At 44.7% G+C, this 17,981-nt stretch overlaps 1 protein-coding gene and 1 long non-coding RNA gene across 2 annotated transcripts in view; one reads left to right on the top strand and one right to left on the bottom strand.

Moving 5' to 3' along the window:
- The window catches only part of LOC145944850 (uncharacterized), a 55,283-nt gene that overhangs the window by 2,004 nt on the left and 35,298 nt on the right, over positions 1–17,981 (bottom strand). The window lies entirely within an intron of this gene.
- LOC145944848 (RNA-binding protein MEX3B-like) overlaps positions 1–17,981 on the top strand; it is a 50,694-nt gene that overhangs the window by 12,179 nt on the left and 20,534 nt on the right. The window lies entirely within an intron of this gene.

Raw genomic sequence — 17,981 nt, 5'->3', positions numbered from 1 at the left:
CGCTAAGTCACTCGGCGCCTGCCTTTGTCGACAAATACTACTGCAGGTACCGTTCGCGTTAGAGTAAACATCGCGATAATGAACAAATATGCCATTAAGTTTAATTAAATTTTTGCGCATTCTCGATAGAAATAATCGATGTATGACTGAAGAAAGCGCGATCTGCCTTAGACCTAGAATAGTTTTCTTTGCACGATTCCTTTTGCGGTAGACGACGTGCATCTGACGCTTTTTTACGCTACTAGATGCAGAGGCGCGACGGTCACACATGATCGGTTTTTTTCGCGTGTTTCGACAACGATTCGTGTTCCAATTATTCAGAGAGAAACTTTCCCTCGCGATATTATTGGGACATGTAACGCGATCGTTATTAAGTTGCCTTTAAGCCCGCAACGTAACATTTTGTTCGCGGCGTGCAGCGAGAAAAATGCACACCCGTCCTTATTTCTTTTTGTACGCGACGATTATTTCGAGCGACATTTCTTACGTATATCGATATAATAACTAAAAAAAACGAGGTCCCGTTGGATGGTCTGGAATATAGCGGTCGCGTTTTGTAGAGGCATCTCTATTGAAATCGCTAAATGTTCCTAACGAACAACGCTTGCCGACATCGTCGTTCATTAACGCGAAGATATAAAGCGCGGCGCGGGTTTAGAAAAAGGCGCTAACCCCGTTTCGTCGCTAATTGTTAGTGAGACACTAACGACGTTAGAGCGACACGTCGCGCTCATGGTTGCGCCACGTGTTTTGTAGTACACGTGTCGTTCGCGGCAGTTAGGTATTCTATAGGTCAGGAGGGATCGTTATTCAAATTCGAGTTTTAATGCCTCTCCTGTCGATGAACGAACTCGACGAATGAGCGCGACGTTGGTGTATATATACATATATATAGCGCAATGGGAATTGAAACTCATTACAATCCTTGTTAATTCTCGACAGTGATACTAATATTCGTTTTCATGGCATATAAAAATATAGAGACGTGAAATAAGGTTGATAGTCGTGCGTCGTTTTGCAACATGTAAAGATTTATGATTTCAAGCATAAAAATGCAGCAAAATATTTTTTCTTTTCTTTTTTTCTCTCGGGAAAGAGATATCGATTATTTAAAAGAACGGCGAAGCATTTCGTCTCTCTGTTTTCATTCGTATATAATTCTGCTTAGGATTTAACTCAACTCGATGAACGAGATTATTTACGTAAACGGCAATATCGAATAATCTTTCCCAATCCCTGTAAATATCCGTATGATATTTCGCGAACGTCGGTGATCTCGAACTCGATCGCGGTAAAAAGGAGAATCGAGAGAAATATTGTGTCGAAATTCACGAACCACACCACATACTTTTCACGAAACAAAGATCGCGGCGATCCATCGCGAAAGGTGCGAGAGATCTTTCCCGGAGATCGCGCGAAAACGGGAATGATAAAACGGGGCGCCTCCAATAGTTCTCGGAGAAGAGAGAGAGAGAGAGATCCTCGTAGACAACAAAGAGTCCGAGAGGTTCTCAACCTCCGGAGCGTACGACGACCGATGAAACACGTCGTGGTTCCCGCCCGTGGGCTTCGCATACCCGTTCCTTTGTCCAGTCATTTCTTTTGAAGAGCCGCCTGCGAAGGAGAGCAGCTCGCCTTGAGACAAAGCGCACCTACCGACGCAGAAGCGCGTGTGTGCGCTACCTTACCACCCTCTCTCTCTCTTTGCCTCTCGCGTGCCCCGTCTTGGACCTCTCCCTCCTCCACCCTCATCCTGTCCCTCCCGCTCTTCGGCTGTCTCCTCTTTCTCTATTATTATGTTTTTGCGATTTATTTGTGTCTGCATCGCGCGTCCGATTTTCGAGGTTTTTTTTCCCTTTTCCTCCCGCCTATATTTCTCCGCCTTCTTCGTCTTCGAGCAGAAGTCGTCGGCCTCGCGCGCCGTGTCCTCCCGCGCACACGAATCCGCAGGTGCATCGTTCCTCACGAACTCTGCTTCTACAAGCAAACGAGCGAGAGAGAATGGGAGAGAGATAACGGCGCATCGCACCTGCACGCGCGTGCCCATCTTTTGTCAACGTCATTCGCGCCGAAAAGCAGCGCGCCAGTTAATCGGTTGCGTTAAGAGAGACAAGGTGTACGAACGCACGTGCCCGTTTCCTTCGGACAACGTGGCCAGACAGGTGCCCGATATAATTAAGCCGACCTGGCCTAGGTTTGTCCTGTGCCGTCTTGTTCCTCCGCGAAGGCGCGCGCGCATTTCGTTTCAGCGCGCCCAAAATATTTTATTCCGCCTCGACGCACCTGCTTTTCAAGATTTTCTTTCAATGTTCTCTTCAACGCGCGCGCGCGCTCAAATCAATATGATATTTCGACGCTATAAATATGCGATAATGATCTTTTTTTCCATGCCTTTATTCAATCTCGATGATGAAATATTTGAATATTCATTTGTTCACGTCGACGGCATGTAACGAAAATTAAAACTCGTCGAGATTCCATTTCGTTTGTGAAAACACCGTTATGTCCACGTCGTGTTTCTAATATCTCGAAAGAGAAAGCGATGAATAGAACGTGGTTTAGCCACGTCCGTCCTTCTCCTCAGGTAGTAGCCGTCGTAGGTGGTACGCGTCCTTCCGTCGAGGCAGGACGGCAATTTTTGGTACTATTGTGTGCGCCGAGGATGTATTCCATGGCCCGTGTCCTTCCGGACCTGACCTCGTCCTCTCTCTTTCTCTCTCTTCATCGGGATTGCACGTTATAATACCTGTCTTTCAACGGAGAGCTATATACCTGCGTTTCACGAAGCTTCTCGCGTACCCTTCGTGCGGAACGTTTCACGTCGAACGATAATGGTCCGTGTCTAACAGCCGAGGCGGGCAAAAAGTACTTTGACGGAATTTTCCAGCCCAAAGCGGCTCTCCTGCGTTGCCTTCATTCCCTCGACTTCATCGTATCTGTAAAATTCTTCTTACGCGCCAATATTTTTATTGTCTTCGACATTGAATTGACATCCCTCGTTGAATTTAAGTTTCGAAATTTATTTAGCAGGCGCGGAAAGGGGAAAAGAAAGATACACAATATGTATTTCCGAGAAGAGAAAGTGGAAATTTTGAAAGACACGATTTAGGCGGGAGGGCAACCGCGCTATCGAGGCACAAACGTGATATATCGCGGGGTAAAATCTTCGTGGCGAGGTGAGGCGACATTGTCGGCGGACTCTCCTACTTCCTGCCGATGACCGAGGAGGCTTAGAAAGTACGAGGGGGGAATTGGATGGCGCATTCGTCATGACGAGCGCGATGTGGATGGCGACGACGGTCATTGGCTGTGTTAGACGAGGCAGGACGAAGGAACGGAAGGTACCCGGATCGTGCCTCGAATCCGAAAAGCTCGCTGGGCTCGTGCCTTTTAGCGTTTCTCCTCGGTCGAATGACTATTTCCAAGAACGGGTCGATTGATTTACAAGGAGCGCGTCTTAACTTGCCCGCCCAATCGCTTGATCCGCCACTTAATAACGTTCAATATCGGGCATTTTTAGGTTCCCCGAAAATGAAGTTAAATACGAAGGTGCGAGGAGAGAGAAAGAAGGTGCTTCGCGGTGGGTTTATCGAAACGCGGTCTCTTTCACGCGGAGCGGCAGCAAGTTCTCTTGTCAAATTCCTAAAGATATCTTTATGTCACATCTTTTCGCCTCCATGAGAATGCGTCGCGTTTCGAGTCTGCCTAAACAAGCCGCTACACAAAGCAGATTACGAGCCTCTTCATTTACATCTAGTGGGTGGTACGAAAAGGATGGCGAGACGTGGGGAAGGGGGTTAAGAAAGCGAAAATCCGACCTGACCGGCCGGCCAGCCAAGTCAGCCAGCCGGGTTTATCCGTGCCACCTTATCTCGTTCAAACAATCCTGCTATCAGAAGTCCCCGGCCTCGCGTATCGCGTTCCGCGACCGGTTCGTCGCTTCGTCATTCCTCGTCGTTTACTCCGGCAAAACGTGGTTCGGCGCCTCCCTCTCTCTCTCGGCATTGAGCACCACTGAGGCCTCGAATCGTTGAACCACGGAGTGGTTCAGTGGCTCCAAGGCCGGCGGAAACCACGGGTGGGATGTGCGGGGCAGAACGGCCCTTCTTCGACTGGAATCGTTTCTCTCTCTCGTATGGCGCGCTCGCTTTCCTCCACTCGACCTCTGCTTCTTCGCGCGATCTTCTTCGTGGTCTCGCGAGGAAGGAAGAATAAGACGAAGAGGTGAATGATTCGGGGAGGAGGGAGGAGAAGGTTCTCGTGGGCGACAAAAATTCGCCCCGTGTTCTGCTGCATCCCTTGATTTCGACACCCGGCGTCTTGTCGTATCTTTTCGAATCGCTCGCTTCGGAAAGTGCAACGCGCCCTTCCACGTGTCTGTGACATTTTTACCGCGACTGATAACTCTCACGGACACTGTATATTATCGATAGCGAAACTTTTATTATTGGAACATGTTTAATCGATCACTCAATTATCCGGATAGTGTTTAATAACAGGTTTAATTATCGGAAAGATGTATTGTTAATCAAATATTGTGTCCTTTAATTAAGAATGTCCGATAACAGCGTGATATCGTCTAGGCAACGATGTTGACATTTTCGTTATTTCAATGTCAAAGGCATATCTCGATTTACTTTGTTGAAAATGCATATTACACAGCATATTATATGGACGCGTAATAAATAGAGTTGTCTGTGGAAAGAACTCTATTATAGGAGTTACGATTAGAGTTCAAGCAGGCGTAATGAGTTCAGCGTGATTTGCGTTTCGCATTGCATATTGATGCGAGTCATTCGAAAGTTGCATCGTACGGATTATATTTCACTCATTTGCAATGAGTCGCAGTTCTTTGTACCTTGTATTCGTTTCGAGAAAACGACAAAAGCGCCGGTCGAATCCAGTCTCCGTTTAGTTCTCTCGCCAATCTCCCTCTGTCTCTCTTTCTCGGAACGTTCTAGAGCCATTTTAGGACTGAAATTTGCGAGATTATGAAGCCCACCCCGACTGCACCAGTTTCGACGGGCAGAATTCGTGGAATTCAAAGGAGGACACGACCGGTCGTAACTTCTCTCAGGAATCTCAAGACTGATAAGAACATTGCCGAATTTCGCTCGTTGATCTCAAGATTCGCAATGTCGTACGCGATTTTTTTGTCACCATTTCCGCCGCGAACGAAACGGTTTAACACCTATTCTTGGCTTTTAAAATGGTTTTTGATATCTCATTATCACGATCCCTATCGCAGATCCCGGAATCAAGCGAAACTTTGTACGCTTCAACAGCTGTGATTAATTTTAATTTGTATTAAACTCTTATACGCACGCATCAATGACCGAAGATCCGCGAGCGCTGCCAAGTTGAAAGCGGTTTGATTTAAGTCGAAAGCGATTACGAACCATTAGGCATGCAATTAGAAATCATTGCGTTGACCAACGCGCGTTATTACTGAATACTTTAACTCATTGTGCAACTTGTGCTATTTGATGACACGTGTCATACAAGCGTGTCATAAGTTCTAACGCCTTTGTGTGCAAGATAAGTGAAATCAAATTTGTGGAGATCTCTTTCTCCCTCTTATTCCTCTACCTAATTATTCAAGGATTCGCCGAGTAAAAATGTTGAAAAATTTTATTGAGACCATCTTATTTGAGAGATTTAGCGTAAATCGTGACGAATTTTGCGGGACATTGTCACGTTTTAGATTCGTCTCTTTCGCGCGGTATTCTTGGACGATCTATTTCCTTCCTTCACCGAGACTCCAGGAGACATTGTCGAGCTTTTGTCGGAGAGCGCATTCTCGCGAGAAAACTTTACGAGAATGAAGATCGAACGCGGTTGCAGACATCTATCGATTGATCGCGATCGATCGATTTTCAGATACTTCAGATAGGTTCTACGAACTAGAACACGAATTTCTGAAAAAATCCAGAAACGACACGCCATTACATTCGCTTTCAATCACGATCGCACAGTTCGATATCGTACGATTTATCTTTCGATTGATATTATTCGCGCAACGTTAAATATTTGACTTACGTTACGATGATGAGTATCGCGAGATTACATCGACTGTACTCTCTTGACGAAAGTTTTCGATTCCATTTGATTCGTCGTGCAAATAACGCGATTTCGCAGATAATATTTGCGACTTTGTTGCGCTCACGTCCAACAGAGATAGAGTAGTCTATACCTCTGTCTCTCTCTCTCTCTCTCTCTCTCGTCCGTCATAGATAAACTATCGATCAACGCCTTTATGCGAATAGTCAGCTTGCATCGCTCGCTGACGCGAGGAGACGACAATCGATAGACGTGATATAAATATCGGGGCAGTAGAGTCCACGTAGTAACAATTATTTTTATGCCATAAAGAGATGCGACGATGGTAGAAACGGCTCGTGGCGGCTCGTGGCGCTCTTCTTTATACTTGAGGGAGATATCGATTTCTCCGGTACGGAGACGTGTATAAGTGCAAGGAACGCAACTGCGTGGCGTCTGTTTACGCTCAATTCGCGACTGACTGGTGGATTTTGCAATAAATTCAAGGATGTACGACTCTTCAAGGCTTTTTCGTCTGCGCGATGTCTACCACTGCGCGAGACCTTTCGCGATTATTTGTGCGTCGTAATCTCAATGATCGAGAAAAGATGACTACTCAAAAGTATATATATATATTTAAAAGGAAATTTAGTAATCTCTCGTATATTATATTTTGACGTGATTAAATAAATAATACAAATAAATCATGAATGCACAGAGGCTGTCTCTGTGACAATTTTTAATAAAGCAACATGTATCGCGTTTATATAGGTACATATATATGCAACGTGAAATGAATCGCGAAAAAACATTTCGAGAAACATTGAATTCTACTTATCGGGAATTACGTATCAAATGCGAGATACACTATGCACTTGAGCTTTTAGTTAACACCGTTGTTTACTGTACGACTTTTTGGCATTATAATATTGACAAATTTTAATGCTACCTCGATGAAATTTACCGCTCGTTGTATATCTGGTGCAGTATATTATCCTATCTCGTAGAACTTTGCAAGAAAACGTAATAAAGTGTATATATCGCGGTGTGCCGTATAGGATAAATGAAATGTCGTCATTGCCAAAGTATGCACTCACTTTAGGATCACATTACGGCTATACTTTGCGAGAATTGAAACTTGGTTCGATCGAGAGAAGAAAAAATTCGCACACGATCTTGATATAAGGCGGTTCTTATCTCGGTATCGTGCGCGAATTCGCAATTTTCTCGAAGAGAAAACATAAGAGAGATAGCGTCCGCGTTGGACGAGATTTCTATGCGCGCTTAACGCATCTACTTTTTCTAGATATCGTATATATTATATTTACGATTAAACGTGCGGCGTAAATCACGATTATAAAAATCTGTCGAGGTAAGATAACGCGAGTATGTACATGTAACACCCAACTCGGGGAGGAAATTGTCAACACAGATTTTCCACGGTTTTCACGCTCGTGTGTTTACAGCAAGAAAGAGAGAGACAGAGAGAGGAGGCAGCGTGAAATCAAGCGAGTTATACATATATCGACGGATATACAGTTTCGTTGAATTTCCCACATCTCCGCATTGTCAGGTCGAGTGGGTCGAACGATTTCAGGTAGCATCGAAATTCGATTGTATTTGTCGAGCAACCCGAGATATCCGCTCATCTCGGTCAAACGACCGCGATCATTCTTTGTCTTTCTCCGTTTCTCTTTTTTCGACTAATCCTCTTTCTTTTAACTCGGTTCGGTGCGGCTTACCGGAAAAAATTTTAAAGAAATATTTGAAGTTATATATAACTCTGGTCTCTCTCTATCTCTCTCTTTTCTTTTCGTCTAACGGTAAAGGGCTTCGAGATACTTACAAAACGTTGCTCGCGACGCTTTCTTTCGCTCGTCTTTCTTGACGGTCCGGAGCCTGCTTTCGGCCGGCGCGATTTTCTCTTTAGGAAACGTAAATGGCACGGATTGGTCCGGACTCAAGTCTCTGTTCCTGAATAAGTTCCCATGGAAACCATTGGCGTAGCCGGCCGCTAATCTTTTCTAGAGACATCGGCACGCCACGAGCATGCACCGCACGTAGGTATATCGATCGTGCGTTCGGAGGGTGAGAGAACGAGAGAGAGCCCTACAGAAAATGTACCCTCGTATACCAGAGAGAAAACGCCGAGGTTATATAGTCGTGAACAGCTCGGCGCGAAATTATCGACAAGTCTCTTTCGCGCGACCTTGTCGCGAAATCAAGCGTACGATGCACTTGTCCGCGCATTCGATATATAATATTTTCCTCTCGTTGATTCGAGAAGAAGAGATGAGAGAGAGGAGAGGTGAAGTGAGATGAAGTCGCGCGTCGTTCTCTCGGCAGATAAACGATCGTGCGCCGTTTCTACCGATGCCACGGTTGAATGAGAAGACAATGAAAACAGTGCGTCACACACACAGTGCGCTTATCGCACGTGCGAGATACGTCGCGACTCGCGTATACACTTGCCTCGCGTCGCGAATGATCAATGAATTATTGGCCACGAAGAGACGATCGCCGACACCACCGGTTGATCTAATCGCCCGAATGCGACAAATAACGCGAAAAATGCTTGTTATTCGCAAACGTTCGAACAAGTAATCTCGCGTTCTATCGAACATATATATATATATATATATATATATATTCCGTAATGATCACTCGGCTCGGTGTAGCATGGTCGCGGATGATTCACTGTTAGGTCAATATCTCAGGCGGAAACACCGGTCGGGCCTGTTACACGACGAGGAGGGCTGTTTCTGCGAGTGATCGATAAGCCACGCGTGTCTCGTCGGGAGCGAATGTGCGTGTGTGCGTGTATTCGTCGTGGAGGGATATCCGTCGGTTAGGGTAGACGATGACGACAATGAAGAGGGTTAGGCGACACGGGATGATAACCCCGTTGCGTATACACGAATAATTAATTCAATTTTCGGACATTCGCACCGAGATCTAGGAACTAAGGAAGCGTGTGAACGTAAAGAGAGCCTCGCGGAAAATGTCAAATGTCAGTTCAATTTGTAATTTTATCATTTTTGACGAGATATGGATGAAGGATACAACAGTTTGTCGAACGCGTATATATTACACGTGTATGACAACAGCTCTTTCGAAATAATCGCATACGCGGTTACTTCTTTCCTGACGATGAGTCTTGGTGCCTTACCGTTATCGCAGTCGAAATTATCGCATCCTCGTCCTTATTGTGATAAATAATTTCGAGAGACGTTCGAGCGTGTGGAAAATAAGCGCGGCGTTGCACTATCATATCGTGCTAAATAAAAATATTTTTCCAATATTCCGTTTCTTTGTTCCTCTTATACATATACAGAATATATACATATATATTCTGCTTCGCAATTTCCACCCGTTTAGTTTGAAAAAGGCACAAATTATATTTCTCGCATGAATTGAGTAGACAGTGGTTCTCAGTACTTTAGATCTCTATTTGATAACGTCATTTTATTCTCATATTAGCAATGTCTAAATCGAACAAATATAATTTAGATTCTTTTGTATAGAAAATCGAGAAACATATTGTATATATGGGAGATATACATTTTTATTACTATGTCATTTCTAACGTGCTCGCCGACCCTAAGGCTTCCCCGTTGCGTCTTTTCACGTGAGTCATGATAACGCTCGCAAAAGGGGGTGTGACGAAACTATATACACACATATATATACACATAAACTTGTATATATATATCAACGGGTATTCTCAATACTTTATATGCACTGCACTTTATAAGATGTGCGTTCCACAAGCGTGCACCACGCCTGGTGACGTAAAACCCGACGAGTCGGTCGCGTATTATTAATATTATGCCGGTAACGATACAGTGATTCGTTGTAAAGACGCTAATTAATGCAGCCCAACCGTTGCCCAATATCGATTCTCTTTGCGAGTGGGGAAAGGTCGAGAATGAAAAATGTTTCACGGGCGACAGCGTCGTGCCAACGAAGCGAAATAAAACAAATAAAGGTATACTACATCGCGGATAGCAGGAATAGAGCCATTTATCTAGATATCGATATCTTTATTTATACCGCGAATTTTGTACGAAATAAATATATATTGTTTTACTGCTTGGCATCGTCTAGTATTAAAAAAAATTTATCAATTATAAATCAAACAGTTTTTTTCGTCGATAAATTAAAATTAATTACAGAAGCAATTAATATCTGTATTACGAAAGTGTATTTCTTGGATAAAGCTTTAATCGCATATTATTCACAGCAAAATATATTCAATTCAATTCAATGATATCGAGATTGCAAATCGCGACTTCAGAAAAAAGGGGATTCTTTTTAGAGAAAAGCTCGAAATAGGAGACGCGGCTAGTTTGACAGTCTTTGCCGTCCAAAGTTTCTTTCGCGTCGTTCCTCGATGCTCGATGAATGGACGTACTATTCGCTTGTAAGGCATCCATGCAGCGTGCGTAACGCTTGCGCGGGTCGAGAACGACTGACTGAAAGAGAAACAGAGATAGAGAGATATGCGGCGCGGCAGCGTGGGTTGACCGGCGCGCGTTTTGACATGAAATTGGTTCACCCACGCGTAACTTTCTAACGTAGCCGTGTTTTCCAATTCGCAATTCTTATCACGCGAATTGCACGAATGCGTGTTTGCTAAACTTCTTTTCGGCTTAGGCCTTTATGCGTATTGTTCTCTTTCACAAACGTATATATTTATTTTTATCGCTGTGCAATCGTAAAAACTAATCGCGAGAATTTTACTATGCTCTTTTCATTTTACTATATGCTCTAAATATATTATTTAGCGTATGTGTGTAAAGGACATTTTTTTGAAAAATTATCAAATTGTTTTATTCGAGAAATGCCTCAAGTTACATTTCGCACAAAGCTAATTCTTATATAAAAAAAATTACTTGATTTTTATTAATTGATTTACAAGACAATCATTTTTTTATGTATACATAGTTGAAGGGGTCTTCTGCTTTTGGCAGTCACAATTATCTGGAAATTTTTCGTGGGTTTCAAAAATTAAACTTTACGACGTCCTGCTTCTCTCGAATGACTGATTCCTTTTTCGAGACGCTATTGTCTCTTCGAGCCGAGGTGAATGAATGATATACATAACGTAGGCTGATGACAGGCCGAAGAACTTGTCTGTGCTTTACAATTTACGATTATAAGTTCATTTAGAGAACTTCTTCTCTTTCTCTTCTCCGCGATTCGCTTATGATAATCACTTGCGTGAGATGATCGTTTTACTGTGTTTATATAGAAGGCAGGTGCTAAAATCGTAAAATTAATTTTAAAAAAGCCTTCCCTGTATCTCCTCACAACAGCCTTGTCACTTGACAATATCAATAGTCAATAGTCCTCCGTCATCGATCTCTCTTTCGTGGAGACGTCTTTCGTTGCCTTCGCGAGAGATCAACCGATCTCGTGCGTTGCATAATCGCGTATATCGTGACCCTGTTCCTTTAATGAGGTAACCAGCCGACACGTGGTTTCCTTCGCTTCACACTTTCATCGAGATAAATCTCGCATTCAGTCGCGAGATCGACGCGTCAATGTCGCGGTCGATCGAGAGAGATGAAATAAATGTTATGCTTTTAAATGCGTGAACTTAGAATAGAATATATACAATATATCTTTGGGATTCTTGATCGACCTCGAGCGCGATTTCTCCAAGGATCGTATATATGTTTCTCCCAGCAAAAGTATAAAAGTAGGCGAATACTACTATCGGTCGCACTGCAGACAGATCGCTAGCTCCCGAAGTTTCGCAATCGATTCGCGTCATGCGCATTATTCGCGCTTTGGGTCAAGTGATTCGCTCCGCGCGCGAATATCGCCAGGCATCTGTATACAGACTTCTTCTTGCGCGTTTAAATACGAATATGTAGTCACGCCAACTGTGTGTGACCTCTCGCGTTTATTTCTCTTAATATTATTCGCCGAATACTACTTATATTGATTTGAAAGTTTAAAGAGCTCCGACGAAGAGCGAGAAGCTCGGAATATAATCAGCGTGACCCGATGCCCATACATTGTACATTTCACGCATACATATATTTCAGTTCGTGAAAACGGGGAAACCGGGAGGACATAAATTAGCAGAGAGTTTTCTAACTCATTGGCGGTCGAAAACAGGAAATGCTAGTCACACGCTGGAAGCCGCCCCGGGCGTTGAATTATTCTTTTAGAACCATTATTTATGGGCCCGGTATAACCGTCGGTCCCCTCTCTGCTTCTCCGCACATTTTCGCACCGATTCTTCGAGAGGGTCGTTTCTTCGTCGCAGTTTTACGCCCCGCTAATTTCCGCTCGCGGCGCGCGGAATTCCGCGTATGCACGTACGTACGCATTTTCGTTCGATCGCTCGGTTTCCACTGTCGAGATATAAATTTTGCGTATAAGGCGGTTATCGCGCCGGAGGCGGACGAGAGACTGTAATAATCTGACTGCGCGTTGGTCAAGGTGAAGAAAGAGAGACGAGAGTAAGAAAAACGAGGGGGAGATATTGAGAGAAATAGCGAAGAGCGGCAGAGAAAGACAGAACAATTTGCGACAGGGACGAGAATTGCGACGTGAATCGAATCGAACAAAGAAACGCGTTCGGTGACCTCCGATAAAATTTGTTCAAAGAGAGAGAGAGAAAAATCGAGATTCAATGTTTCTCTTTCGTTCCAAAAAATTTACTTTTCTTCTACCGAGAGCATTCGTAATAGAAGGCAGATGCGACAAATCTAGAGGAATATTTTATATATATCGTATCTTATATATATCATCTCTTATTCTCTTCGGAACGATTGGTCACATCTGGCGCTAAAACTGCGTAACCGATGACATCGAAATTTTCTTTCCTCGGCGTTCACGGCCGAAGCTTTTCCCCGGGCATTGTCTTCGATCCCTCGTTCGATAAGTTTGAGGTAGGTCGATCGACGAATGACTCACCCTGCGGACTCTCGATCGGGCGAGAGAGGAACTCTGGGTGGAGTAGCTTCGATGGTGGGCAACGCGCGTCCCATTATATCCATTGCGGCTCATTAATATCGTGACATCCAATATCGCGTAATTATAACCGTACTGTTCCGCCGCATAAGTCTCGAACGACGGGAGGGTTCTCGTAAACTGATAATGAATCATCGACGAGAGCGAACGCGTCTCGTTGTTGCGCCGTTTCTTCCATAATGGTACCAAGTTTATTATTTTCAAACGATCTTGGTCGTGACATATTCATTAAACAAAATATAGTATAGTAATATATATGGATTCGTAAAAGAGAAATATTTCGATCGGTCGATGCGTTTCCGGGGACACCACCGATCACGCGTCCATCGTTGTCGAAGGGCTCGAGGATATTCTTGTTATCTCTTCAAGGACCATCGTCCCGCTGCATTTCCATAAAAGATTAACGGCCTGGTATAATCTACATTTTCCATCGTGGGATCTCGATGGAACCTTCATCGAGAATCTTCTCGTACGAACGAATGGTATTATCATGAGGATTGCTGTTCGAGAGTCCGGGGCAAAAGAGTGCGCGAGGCGTGTGGTCGGAAGGAGAAGCGGAAGACAGAGAGGAAAAGAAAGAGCGAAAGAGGAGGAAAAAAGTAGAGAGGAGAATGAACGCTGTTGGGCCGCAGTGTCAGTGGAGTTCAATCTTAATATAGTATGACCTCCACTGCCATTCGAGACAGTGTCGGACGCGACGGCAGTTGCAACTGCGAACGAGCGAGAGGAAAGGGAGACATAGAGAGAGAGAGAGAGAGAGGAGAGAGGAGAGAGGAGAGAAAGAGAGAGACGCGGCGACAGAGCGAGAATGATTAAAGAAGAAGAACGGAGAAGGACGCGAAAAGAAGCTGGGGGAGGCGGGAGGAACTTTAGAGAGAGAAGAGGAAGATATGACGACGAAGGAAAGAGAGTGTTGGTGAACGGATGCGTGCGTTGCACCTTATTCCCCAGTCCGATGAGTGAGCCTTGCCTCGGTTATTTCAGAGACATCAGCTCCTTCGCGTGAGCAAGGGAGAAGAAAGAGAAAGAGATGGAAAGAGAAACGATGCATGCGTGCGTGCGTACGCTTAGTCGTCGAGAGTGTCATCGATCTATTTCGAGAGGAGGCTGGAATTTCTGGCCTTCGCGAGGGGTCAGTAAAAGAGAAAGAGAGAGAGAGAGTAAGATGGCAAGAAAGAGGCGCGAAGAACAGGGGGAAGAGATAGAGAAAGAGAAGGAAAGGAAATCTCTCACGTGTGAAGGAGAGGGAGAAAATGAAGGAGAGGAAAGACAAGGAGATGGACGGACGGGGGTCGTTACCACACCTGCGTGCGCACTGGCCGATCTGGACTGCCTGATGGTCAACGCACGAATGACCGTGTGCTCCTACGTCTTCTTTGGTCGAGCTGCCGAGAGAAAGACTTAAAGAGAGAAAGAGAGAAAATCGTTCTCTCGCCGCGATGCTTTATAATGCGAGGACATAACTCCATTCACGCAACACCGCTGAAACTCGTTCTTCGTTGGTTTTTGAATAATAGAATTATAAACACATTAACTATCGAGTTTTTTCGATGGGGGTCATATATTAGGAGATATTCACTTGGTCTTAAATCATATGCAATTTTTTTCGATAAAAACATTTTTACTTTCGATTATTATTGCCTTCATAAAGTATGGTCCCGAGTTTTGGGAAACTTCCAGGTGTGCGTTGCGAGAAATGAGCGAAACCAGGGGGAAGATTAATCGTTTCCAGCGCGATAAGTCCATCATTTTGCGAGGGAGTATTCGTACAAAGGCGGCGTCGACGGCAGAAACGAGTTATCGGCAAGTTATTGGAGTTTTCTCGATTCTCTCTATATCGCTCGAGCGCGTGTCAAGTGGGGTTACGTTAGAAGGGAACGAGGAGGAAAGGGATGGTAGGCACGCCGGAGGAAGAGGCGGAAGATCTAACGATATGATGGTGGGAGAGAGCGACGGTGGTGCTCGGCCGTTGCATTGTGGGGGTGTTGGCCTTCAACTTGACGGCGCAGTTTCACTGACCTGCCTGAGAAACTCGTGATACCAGCTCCGTGCGCGGACCTACGACGCGTCCACGATACCAAAGGGTACCGCTACTTAAGGGCCCAACAGACCCTAAACAAACCCTGCCGTCACCAACCAACCAACCGACCGAGGAAACTGCGTATTTGTTATCTTGAACTTTGTAGCTTCTCTCTATGCGCGACAATACTCGCACGTTAAAAAATGAGTTATTCGTAATAAATTTTTTCTCTGATTAACATTCATTTTCTCAAAAAATTAATCATTATAGACTGAGTCTTCATGATAATTCAGTTTGAAATAAATAATTTTCTAAAAAATAGAATTTCTAATTTAAAAATATTTCAAAGTAAATCTTTTTTAATCTATAATAAAATAATATATTAATAAAATAGAAAATTATGATAAAGAAAATTATATGATAGTGTGTGTGTGTGTGTGTATATCTTTACTGCACACATTTTATTTTATATATAGCAATTTGAGAAATTAGAACAGTTTGATGATCCAAAAGTTTGCATAAAGACTTTGTTTCTCTAATTTCTAATTTCTTGAGAATTCTTCGATAAAGCTTTTAAGGCAAAGTATCTTTCTGTTAGGATATTTGTTGGGCGTAATTAAAGCAAAGACGAACAGATGGTCCACGAGTGTCTCTCTTGTATCTTTTCTTCGTCGAAACATGCTACTTTGACCTTTCTAAGAAGTACAGTAGCTGTAAGCATTATTTTCTTTTGCAATTTGCGCTTGGAATTAAAAATATTTTAAAAATTTGTCTCTAAATATTTAATTAAAACAATCTCATTAAAATAATTTTCCGCGGTACAAAAATTTTAAAATAATCCGAAGAGGAATAAAAAAAAATATCCAAAGTTTAGCGGTGACAAATTTAGAAATGTCGGCGGCACAGCTTATATTCGACGCCCTATGCATTCGAGTTACACGGAGCGTCTATAATGCAGCCATGGGCCGCCAGTGGAAGCCTGTAACTATTGATCCTGCGGCCTTTGGGGAGCCGCCGCTGCCGCCGATGCTGCTGCTGCAGATTTTAGCAACGTCATTCTAGCGTTGTGATGTATCGTGGGAATGGTAGAGACGTGGTTCCATCGAGAATGGCTTTCGCTCATCATTGTACTCGCTACTCGGGGAACGTACCACGTGCCTCGTGTGCATCAGTCAGTATGAATGACAAGCTGCCTCCGGCAGACAGAAAGAGAGTAAATTTATAATTGCCTTGCATACTCCGCGATAACTTCTTAAGTCCTCATCCTTGTCGCGATCGTGATTACATCTAACTAGGCCGAAGAACACTTTGCTCTTTGTGCATCCTGCACACTCGAACCGCAATTCGGATCCGGATTCGCCGATCTACGTTTCCGCGGTACGAAAGAAGCGCCGGCGGCTCGCGAGGAAGACTCGTTCCATTCGAACCTCTTTTCGTCCTCTCTCGTCCCTTAGACGAGGCGAACAAAGCAAGGGGTCCCCCGAGCAGCAGCGTGCTCTTCGACGGACGGGGCCTTCTTTCTTTCTCTCTCCTCTCTCTTCCCTACCTCTTCGTCTCGCCTCACCTTAGCCGCGGCCCTTCAACTGTCTATGACCCACGCCCCACCTTCTCCTCTTTCTTCGTTTGTACCACCACCATCGGCACCACCGTCAGAACCATCGTCGCCACCTTTCTCGAGGTTCTACGAGCGCGGCGAACCTTCTTCTCCTTGGTCTTCACTCTTTTGCTGCGCGTCTGTATACCTTATGCACAAGTTCGTCTCTCGTGCGCGCGCGCCTGCACGCGTATTCTCCGATCTACCTCTTCCACCTGCTTCTACCTCTCCTCTACGGAGAGAGTTATTTAGCCGCACCAAAGCCGCTCCGATTTGCCTTAGGCGAATTTCCGGAATAAGGGAGTGAGAATGTTGGAGAAGCGGAAACTCGGCTGGACGTGCGCGCGCGCTGCCATCCAGCGAACGTGCATTCTCAGTGCTTACTTGCACGCAAGCAAGGTCTTCGAGTTGTTCCTCTCTATACCTAGGAATACGAAGAATCTTTCCTTACGACGCCTATAGAACTAGCAATTATTTTTAAACAAAATCTATTTTATTCTTCTAACAGGATTAATAATATAATGTCTGATACGTAGGCTAACATTCTAATTCCGGTGGACTGCGAAAATGCAGCGCGTCTCTCGTAATTCATAATTGAGTGAAATTGTGTCTCCAATAAGGTACTCGCTCCCCCGAGACGACCTCCCGAGCATTCCCATACTCTGGCGAGACAGTTGAGATCCCTTTGTCGCTCGCGTGTCGTTAATTGTTTATCGTCTTATTTTCAGCAATACGTCGATATGTCGCGACGCGCATTTCTCGAGAGGCAGAAACGTCCGTGACATTGCGCTTCGTCGTCATTACGCAAGGATATATATCCCGTAGGCAAGGGCATTCTACGCCCAGTCGACGCGAATTCCCAAGCCGCGCATTCTCTTCGCGCGCGGACAAAGTAATTCTGGAATTTATTCGCGGCCTTGCTCCTCGTCCCCACGCTCTTTCGCCCTGAATTCTGCTTCGTCCTTTCGCTTTCTTATGTCGCGACGCGCGTCCGGAAAATGCAAAATTTGATCGCGAGAGAATAATGACGAGAGAGGAAAGACGACCGTATGTAACGCGCTGACCGGGAGAGAGAGACGAAAAAGCTGCCTGGTATGCGATGCAACGCGTGTCGCCTTCTCTCCTTCCATCGCGACGAAGGAGAGAGTGAACTGAATGAAAGGGAGGTCCGGGAGGAAAGAGAGCGAGAAAGAGAGGGGAGTATAGCGAGAACGAGAAAGAGAAATGGAGAAAGAGGAGAGCGGGAGATTCTCAGGACGAGCGCGAGAAGGAAACGACGGAGAGGAGCGCCAGGAGCGAAAGAAGGAAGGAGGGAGGAGTGGTTCACCTGCATTGCTA

The sequence above is a fragment of the Prenolepis imparis genome, unplaced genomic scaffold, assembly GCF_030444845.1.
Source record: "Prenolepis imparis isolate NDT839.2.m4 unplaced genomic scaffold, iyPreImpa1.0 SCAF_13, whole genome shotgun sequence".
In the NCBI taxonomy this organism is placed as follows: domain Eukaryota; kingdom Metazoa; phylum Arthropoda; class Insecta; order Hymenoptera; family Formicidae; genus Prenolepis; species Prenolepis imparis.
Note: the sequence above shows the minus strand (reverse complement) of the source record. Positions and strands in the feature narration are given on the sequence as shown.